This window comes from Zeus faber (assembly GCF_960531495.2).
Source record: "Zeus faber genome assembly, chromosome: 2".
NCBI classification, from domain to species: Eukaryota; Metazoa; Chordata; class Actinopteri; order Zeiformes; family Zeidae; genus Zeus; species Zeus faber.
Window position 1 is genome coordinate 12582066 of NC_137189.1, and position 10527 is coordinate 12592592.

Consider the following 10527-nt stretch of genomic DNA (forward strand, 5'->3'; position numbering starts at 1 on the left):
ACACACACACACGCCTGCTGTGCCAGATTTAGAGCACTAACATTAACACACCTGCGGACATGTCGGGGTTCCCCTCTGAGCCGTGTTTAGACTGGCTGCAGAAATGATGACTTCTCCAAGAGCGTTGCCAGGTTCTGCGGTGATCGGGAGAAGGCAAACCAAGAAAGCAATAAGATAAATCCATCGGAAAAATAGGAGGGCTCATTGTTTACCGTCAAATCGAAGTCAAAGCATCCAGTCAAAATGCTGCTTTGGCAAGTGGTGGACTTGAGCCTTTTATGTATTTATTTTATTGCTTTGCTATTAGAGCCATTGTTTACTTTGGTGATTCTTATATTAATGTGTTGGAGCAATTGTTTACTCATTAAATTCAACTCGATATAGTGTGATATAAGTCGCTTTTCCACCGCATGGTACCGGCTCGACTGACCTGCGTCGCGCAATAAGGACGCAGTGACGCCATGGCGCAGTGATGATTCTAGTGCCGGTTCTCTATCGCCTCAGCCGGTGTGGAACCTCGACGGAGGTGATACCAAAAAAAGTACTGGGTACCATTAACCGTCCACCAACCATCAACTTTTGCCTGATGGAAATCCAAAAAAGGCGAGTCGAGTCCAACTGAGCCGGACAATCCGAAGCCTCAGTGGTTCATTTATTTGAAACACCTCAGCAGTACCGCTAAGCTCTTTGAAACGCTTCATATTTACTTAATGCTGATGTATAAGAAATGATGATGCAAATTTCTTTTCCGTGTTTTCTCTTGAAACGGCTTTTGAAGCGATAAGTCATTCATGACGTGATTTCCCGGCCATAATTCCCATAAAGCACGCCGAGACGTTATTCTAAAATGTGTGAGCCTCCACCGGAGAAATCAATCCCATCATATGGCAGAAGTGTGCTTGAGGGAATTTAAGGCTTTTTATCTGACAACAGCAAATTGATTATGAACACGGCGGCCCCGTGTTGCAGCACACTCCTACATTCGACAAGACGGGGGGGAAGTGCTGAATCGGAATAATTGGCATCACCGTACGCTGAAGGGCTCAACAAATCTTCACATCTTCACACTGGTTTCAGAGTAATACGCCGTGAAGGAAACACTGCTAATAACCAGAGGCTTTCAGAGCCAAGTAATACGTACATTCCTGATTGTCTTCAGGCCTCTTTCTCGCATCTGACAGAGACGTCAGAGCCGGTACCTTCAGCGTTGGAGCAGACGTGGGGCCCCGGTCACCGTTTTTTGTTTAGAGTTGCCGTAAGCCTCGTAGAGTGGATTCTTCCTCCCTCACTAGAAAACAGAGCGCTCTGAAAACAAACTGCCTCGAGAGTGTGGAGGAGTCCGTCTGAACATCAGCTCGGGCAGATAAAATGGAAACACACGCAAAAAAAGGGCACTCTTTTTAATGTGCAGGTACAAGTGCATGTACTGTACACACGCACACACACGCACACGCACACGCACGCGCACACACGCACACACACACACACAGACACACACACACACACACACACACACACACCAGATCTAGTTTCAATTTCATGCATGGCTACTCATTGAGATAAAGTGTGTGCGTCTGTGTGTGTGTGTGTGGGGGGGGGTATTTGTGCCTCTTTGCTTGCTTGCACACACTTGAAGCAAAATATTCATGATATACTAAATAAGGGATAATGTGCAGCCAGCAGAAAAGTTACTAACTATTCTCCCTACATATGATAAATCTATTTAATGTTATTAGTGTGAAATTGGACATATCCATATTCATCTCTTCAACGCTTCTTGTTTCTACAGTATGTAGTGTCACAAGATGTCGCCATGTTGACAGACAGCGGCCAATATTCAGAAAAAACTGACTCTCGATGGACCAATCGGAATCTAGTACTCCACAGAGCCGCACAATAGCAATAAACAATAAACAAATAATATTTAATATAAATTGTTGTGGAATAAACATTGCGTGGAGAAGCGGGGTTGTCAGTGAAGCTGTTGGAAGACGTGTTTCAGATGCTCCTTGCAACGCACATAACCATCTACATTTGTGTAGATGGTTACGCGCGCGGGGGGGGGCTGAGGTGGAGTCGGAGGTGTTGACGCAGAAGGATGTTTTGGGGTGACGCAAGGAAGAGGGGGGATATACATTAGCATGGGGCGTCTTTTTGGGAACCCGTGCGATTTTTTTATTGGATTGTGTGTTGTTTTGCTGCACACGCACGCTTCATTTCAAAACTGATATGTTTTGGGTCGTGTCTCTGTGGTAAAACAAAACAACTACTCGTATTCAACAACACGCAAAAAAGAACAACCCCCCCCCCCCACACACACACACAGATACAGGCCCACAGTCCCACACAACACACACAAACACTGATATCTAAATTAATGGTCTCCTTGGGGAGTCAGCCAAAGGCCACAGGCATTTGGGAAAAGACAAAAAAAAGAAATCTTGGAAAATGTCTTCATCGTCAGAACATTCACTCATTAGTAACCCTGTTTTTTTCCTTGGAAAAGAAGGGAGTGTAGGAGGGCGGGTGAGAAAACGAGAGAGGAGCAAAAAAATAAGAGAGAGGGAGAGAAAGGTGAACCAAGGGAATAACGCAGAGAAGGTCAGAATGGCCACTCATCACTTTAAAGAGACGTTTTTCTGCGAGGACTAGAAATAACCACAGAGGAAAGGACAGACGTGGCGGAGTGATATAAATAGGAGTCAATGACAAAGACGACAAAGAGGAAGTGCCCCCCCAGGTCATCCGTGAAGAGTTTGAAAAAGAGAGAGAGAGAAAGAGAACCCAAAAAGGGGCCGGAGCGGGGTGCGTTTTTATTTTTTTTTTTTTTTTTTTTTTTCTTTCCAATTCCCGACAAGTGGGATCCTCTTCTCCTCCACATTAATCTTCCTCTCGGCCCAGCTCTTATCTCCTCCTCTGCGCAGGAAGTCATTAAAGGGTAAAGCCAATAAAGTTGTGTCGTATATAGTGGATCCCTGTCGTCTGCGGAGAAATAAAATATATCGGGCGCGGAGATCGTGGCGTCCTCCCTGGAGTTCAGAGAGTTTGCAACAAGCAATCCAACTTATCTCCCGTTGCACTTTATGCTCGTCCTTATTGTTCCTCGTGTTCTGACTCACGAGAAAGAGATGTGCTCCTTCTTGTGAAAACAGACGTGTGTGTGTGTGTGTGTGTGTGTGTGTGTATGTGTGTGTGTGTGTGTGTGTGTGTTTGTTGTGTGTCAATGTGTGGGATGCATGATTTGTAATGGGTTCAATTCCCCCCACAAGGGAAGTGATTATGATGATATACTATATTGTTTCTTTGTTCTCCGTTTGCCTTGGGTTTGTCTCAGATTCAGGGTTTTTCTTTTCTCTTTTTTTATTTAACAAACGCAAGACTAGTTTAGAAGAAACAAAATGATTATTTGGGATAGATAGATAGATAGATAGATAGATAGATAGATAGATAGATAGATAGATAGATAGATAGATAGACAAGGAAAGAAATTAAGTATGTGGTATGGGGTAGTAGTAATACCAGGATCTAGAAGGAGAGCGAGACAGACAGAAAGAGGGAAACGGAGAGATGGATGGAGGAGTTGTGAGAGAAGGAAGTTAATCCAAACAGACCTGTGCCAGGCTATTTTAACGACTGTCCCATCAGCCATTATCTCCGTTCTGTGTTATTGTTAGGGATAAATACAGACCTGGGCAATACCAAGGAGAGATGGTGTGTGCGTGTGCGTGTGTGTGTGTGTGTGTGCGTGTGTGTGTGTGTGTGTGTGTGTGTGTGTGTGTGTGTGTGTGTGTGTGTGTGTGTGTGTGTGTGTGTGTGTGTGTGTGTGTGTGTCAATGTGTGGGATGCCTGATTTGTGATTTGTACATAGACATGTGTATGTGTTATGATTATTTACAATTATAATTGCTTATGTGCATATACAGTATAAGCATTTTTGTGATAATCATGCATGTGTGTGTGTATGTACAGTATATATACACATGTAGACACAAACTCTCTCTCTCTCTCTCTCTCTCTCTCTCTCTCTCTCTCTCTCTCTCTCGCTCTCTCTCTCTCTCTCTCCTCAGATAACCACAACAGTTTACTCTGCCCCATCAGACGCTCCGGTGGCCATTTGAGCTCTAATGGACACTGAGCAGAACTCGCCTTTTTATCTCCGTGCTCAATAAATGTCCCAGGACTCTTTCTAAATGAGAGCCTCTGTTGCTGAACTAAACAAGCGTCTGTAAAGAGGGGTTCTGTGTTTGGGATGAGGTGAGGAGTGGAGCGGAAAAGAGACGAAAGGAACCAAGTGGTCCCGAAAATGCTTTGCAAAATCATGTGTGTGTGTGTGTGTGTCTGTGTGTGTCTGTGTGTGTCTGTGTGTGTGTCTGTGTGTGCTGTCTACGCAAGCCAAAGTGAGTGAATGTGCAAGGGGTGAGCGAGGTCCACATGATGATATCATGATTTCAACCGCTGCGATTATTCACCCTGACCACCTGTGTTTAAGGCGTGGAGACAAGACGGATGAGAAGACTCAGGCACACGGAGAAATGATAGCGCGCATGTTTACTTCCATTTTGTCCTTGTGTGTTTAAAAGAGACGTCTCTCAAAGCTGAAAACTGTAATATCAACGTGCATGTGGATTATACCTCCATGTTGATAATCCATGCAGAGGATTCCGTCACACAGTGTGCACAGACACCTGCAATCCACCAGCGATCATGTTCTGATGTCCTTGTGTGCGTGCGTGCGTGCGTGCGTGTGCGTGTGTGTGTGTGTTTTACTATACTTTTGTGGACCGGTCTCCGAATTGACAATTTATTTGGTTTAGAAGTGCACCAAGAATATGGGTCCTTAAATGGGTACTCACTTTGATACCAGTGCAAGAGTGTGTGTGAAGCCGTTTCTCAATACCAAGTACACAAAGTCCGTACTTGCGGACTTGGTAGTTCAGACTTGGCAAGTTCGACTCGGGAGTACAGACTCCCGGGGACCAATACCATTGCCACCGCTTGGTGCGAAATGCATTTGGCTGTCCCAAGTCCACACAAGTCACCACAGATGCATCCTCGATAGCAGGGGATGGTGGCTCAGACGGTAGAGCTGGTGGTCTAGTGATCTAAAGGTCGCTGGTTCGATCCCAGGCTCCTCCTGCTAGCAGGCTGTAGTGTCCTTGAGCAAGACAATTAACCCCTCATTGCTCCTGATGGCTGCGTCCGTCGGTGTTTGAACAATTGTAAGTCGCTTTGGATAAAAGCGTCTGCTAAATGACTAAATGTAAATGTAATGTAATGTAAAATGGGCGGAGCAAGTCCACATCCGGGCATTTGGACTGGACTTGGCTTGATGCGGACTTTGAATTGGAACAGTACTTGGGCTGCGACTGATGACGTTTCACAAGTCCACAAGAACACAAGTACAGACAAGAACGCAGATTGAGAAAGGGCTTGAGTGTGTGTGTGTGTGTGTGTGTGTGTGTTCGTTCTCTAATATACGTATGTGTGTCTGTGTGTTGGTGCATGTCTACGTGTGGGAGAACGGTGAGTTTGGAGCAGCCGTCAGATGACGCGGTAGAGAAATGATCTCAAAGGTTTGTTATCTTTAATTAACATGTGAAGGGGGATGAGATATGTATATATAAATATATATATACAGTATATATAAATATATACATTTTATATATTTATATATATATATATATATATATTAAAAAAATGAGAGAGAGAGAGAGAGGGGGATAAGAACCACCACCACCATTTATCTACTGGGCGCGTTCTGTATAGTCCAGTATAAAATCTCAAGGCTATAGATATCCTAATTTGGAGACCACCATCAACAAATCAACACAATGATGATGATGAGGATGGCAAGGATGAAGGACACTCCTGCCTTTATCTTTATAGGAAAGATGACAGTATCTGCCCCCAAATTAACCTCTGACCTCTCTCACTGACCTTCCTAATCTGTAGGTTTGCCACACACACACACACACACACACACACACACACACACGCACACAGTGTCTTGCAAGGCTTCTCACCTCTTATGAAGCGGCTCACTGCCATCAAATAAATATGCTTGAGGGTAAATACACACTATCAAACAGCTGCACAACAGCTGACACACACCACGAAGACTGTGGACATTGTCAAGTGTTTGTGTGTGTGTATGTGTGTGTGTGTGTGTGTGTGTGTGTGTGTGGTGCTCCAAAGGAGGATGTAAATGTTAAACAAAAGCCAGGGAAAAGCAACAGCTTAATCCAAGTTCACGGTCTCGCTTATTCGAGTGTGTGTATGTGTGTTCGTGAATGTCTGTGTGTGTGAATGTGCGTGTGTTCATGCGTTATTGCATGCGCACACACATGCATGCACGCACACACCGTTTATATATACATACATATAGATATTATACTTACACCCCACGCGTCCATCAGGCTTCTTGTGTCGCTAAGGAAGGTAAAACTCTCATGCATAAGAGAGAGATTACTGTGCTAATGCATAAAGTCCTGCAAACATTACATATAAAATATATTCTTCTTTTCCTGTAGCCTAACCAAAAAGAATAATTTATACGCTATAAACACTTCTCCTGGAAGTATCCATAAATAACTGATCTTTAGACATCTTGAAATAAAACCCATAAACCGTAAAATAAACTATCAGTACACACACACACACGCACGCACGCACGCACACACACACACAGTATTTAGAATGATCCACAAATCAAATGTGCGTCTCCAACTTATTATTTAGTGAGGGATTTAACACACATCTGTTTGTGATTACGCTGAAAGGTGAGGTAGTATTTTGTCTGTTGCACACTACTAAGTGGAACTGTCTGTTAGCATCACCTCTACTTGGGTCACACACACACACATACACACACAAACATACACACACACACACACACACTAATGAGGACACTTGTCTGCTTCCTGCCCTGGGACTCTCAAGGGACCCTAAGATCCCCTGAAACCCCATCAGGGGATCTGAGGGTCCCTTGAGATTTGGAGATTTGGCGGTGTGCGTGTGTCTGCGTGTGTGCGTGTGTGCGCATGTGTGTGTGCGTGTGTGTGTGCGTGTGTGTGTGTGTGTGTGTGTGTGTGTGTGTGTGTGTGTGTGAGTGTGTGCGTGTGTGTGCGTGTGTGTGTGTGTGTGTGTGTGTGTGTTATCACTATTCCTATTTGCACCTCTGAGTTGTCTCCTGTTGACTCCGGTAGCATTATCGCAGCTGTCTCTTGAGAGAAAACAATAACAACACACGCACACACACAAACACGTACGCACACACACACACACACATACACACACACACACACACACACACACACACACACACACACACACACACACACACAATCGACAATCCTACAGATAAGGTGTTTTAATGTCTTATTTGTGTCTTTAATATGAGGGGAATTCTATGTTTCTTTCATTTAAAAAACAATTGGCAACATTGATTGAGTGACATTTATTGTATACAATTTAGTTCCAAGTTGTTCTTGCTTCATCCACTCTTCAAGATTTCCAGATTTAAGAGGTTATTTGTCAAATACTTTCTTCCTTTCAAATGTTCTTAATCCATTCCATACTTTTCTGACATTTGACTTCTACTAATTCAAATGGACGACTCTCTTGTGTTTATATGAAATGGTCCAAGAAAGGTTTCATACGTAAGACTTGAGATTGGTGCGCACGCGTGTGTGTGTGTGTGTGTGCGCGTGTGTGTGTGTGTGTGTGTGTGTGTGTGTGTGTGTGTGTGTGTGTGTGTGTGTGTGTGCGAGTGGCTCTAAACACATGGGGAGGGGTTGTGTGCGCATGTAAAATGTTACAAACACAATCAGCCACCACATTTGAACCTCCACTAACAACCACTAATATTGTTCAGCTCCTCCTTGTGCCGCCAAAACAGTTCTGACCCATCGAGGCATGGACTCCATAAGACCTCTGAAGGTGTCCTGTGGTATCTGGCACCAAGACGTTAGCAGCAGATCTTTAAGTCCTGGAAGTTGCAAGGTGGGGCTCCCATGGATCAGGCTTGTTGTTCCAGCACATCCCACATATGCTCCATCGTATCGGACCCTAACCCCGGCCATCCACATGATGTAGAAGAAAACGTGATTCATCAGACCAGGCCACCTTCTTCCATTGCTCCATGGTCCAGTTCTGATGCTCACATGCCCATTGTAGGTGCTGTCGGTGGTGGACAGGGGTCAGCATGGGCACTTTGACCGGTCTGCAGCTACGCAGCCCCATACAACAGCAAGCTGAGATGCACTGTGTGTTCTGACACCTTTCTATCATAGCAGCATTTACTTTTTCAGCAGCTTGTGCTACAGTAGCTCTTCTGTGGGATCAAACCAGACGGGCAAGACTTCACTCCCCACGCACATCAATGATGCCATGGGCACCAATGACCCTGTCGCCGGTTCACCAATTGTCCTCCCTTGGACCACTTTTGATAGGTACTAACCACTGCATACCGGTAACACCCCACAAGACCTGTCGTTTTGGAGATGCTCTGACCCAGTCGTCCAGTCATCACTATTTGGCCCTTGTCCAAGTTGCTCAGATCCTTACGCTTGCCTATTTTTCCTGCTTCCAACACATCAACTTCAACAACTGACCGCTCACTTCTGTCTAATATATCCCACGCCTTGACAGGGGCAACAAGATGGCACAAGATGAGCAATGTCATTCACTTCACCTGTCAGTGGTTTTAATATTGTGGCTGATTGGTGTATATATGACTTATAATTGTGCAATGTTTGCCCAAGGTCCCCCCCTTGGTCCCAGCATCCCTGCTGGAGGGGGAGTATCAGCAGTGGACTAGCCCTGGGGGAGCCTCCTTCCTGGGCTGAGATCGGCCAAGGGTCCCCTCTGGGACCTGGGCGGAGGTTGAATGCTGAGGGGTGGAGGGGCAGCCTTATTGAAGACGGAGCTGTTTGCTGTGTTCTACATTCAGGCCACTCAACACATACCTGGCTATCAGCAGAGCCGGTGGGTTTATCCGCTGGTATCGTTGGATCCTGCGGGTTTATCGGAATGGAGCCTGGAGTTTGTTCATGTAGTAACGGCGGGCAAACTCATGCTCAGGAACACACACACAAGCGCACACACGCACACACACACACACACACACACACATACACACATCGACACACACTGGACTGTAACTCCGTCCAGTCTGGTTGCGTGTAGCGAAAGGGTCTTTGGGGAACCTTCCTATCACTCCTTCCTGGAGTCCAATAATGCTCTATCTGTCTTCCTTTGCACCCTGAGCCTGAGGAATATCATAGAACGTTTGAGATAATGTCTCTGGGTTTCTGCATCAATGTGTGTGTGTGTGTGTGTGTGTGTGTGTGTGTGTGTGTGTGTGTGTGTGTGTGTGTGTGTGTGTGTGTGTGTGTGTGTGTGTGTGTGTGTATGCGTGTGCATGTGCATTTGCAGTATGAGCTTACCACGAGGCGGTGTGATACGGGAGATACCGCGTAGTGAGATCATTTTAAATCCACAGACCCTTCCCACAAGGGCCATCCGTCTTTTGACCTAAACAAAGAATGCCACATTGTTATTATTTGTTATCCAAAAAGAATCCAAAGACAAGGCGAAAGAGTAAAAATGTGCAAGCATACACACGCACGCATGCTAACATTTACTCGCACCTGTCATTTCCCTCTGAGCGATGGGGATGACGGAGATCAAAGCACAGAATTTGGGTCCGGCCGATCGGAGGGCAGCGGCGGTTCCTCATCCGTCTTTGTCGTCACCCTTCACGCTAACAACGGCGTGACGGATCAGGTGCGGATAAAAACTGCAGACTTATTAGCAGAGCACGCTAATTAGGTGTTGGAAGGGATAGTGCTCGCACCGTCGCAGCGTGGCTCCGTAAATTTACACTCATCCGTCAGAGATAGTGTGCAGAATCTCTCCACTCCAAGCTTTGATCAGCCCGGAGCACTCGCTGTGTGTGTGTGTGTGCGTGCGTGTGTGTGCGTGTGTGTGCGTGTGTGTGCGTGTGTGTGTGTGTGTGTTATGAACGAACGACCTCGGTGTGTGAAGTTCTGTGGCTGGTCAATGTAAACTACACGCCATTCCTCACCGGCAGATTTTCTATTAAACGTACCACACACGCAGCAAGGTTACGATAAGGGACTCCAGACTTAGATAGATGGTATATTCCTCACCCCTTTTTCCTGCGACCTCTTCTTCCTGCTTTGTACATGGATCCTCATAGTTTGGGCTTGTGCTTGCATTCAGCACACCTAATTTGATGCTCTGCATGTCCTGCTTTTAAAAGCATACTTTGAAAGAATTGTGAATCAGCCATGATTACGACTAACACCAAAGTCTATCTATAGTATATTCTCATCACTGTTGCCATATTATTTACCCAGAACCATGCATTTCAGTGTTGGTCAATGTGGTCAATAGATATTTCAGAAGCTCATTAACCTTCTTGGTGGTTTATTCGCAGCCATTTCTCTTGAAGCAGTTTTTTAAATGTTTTTCTTTGGTGCTTTTTTCAACTTGTTTCTCTTT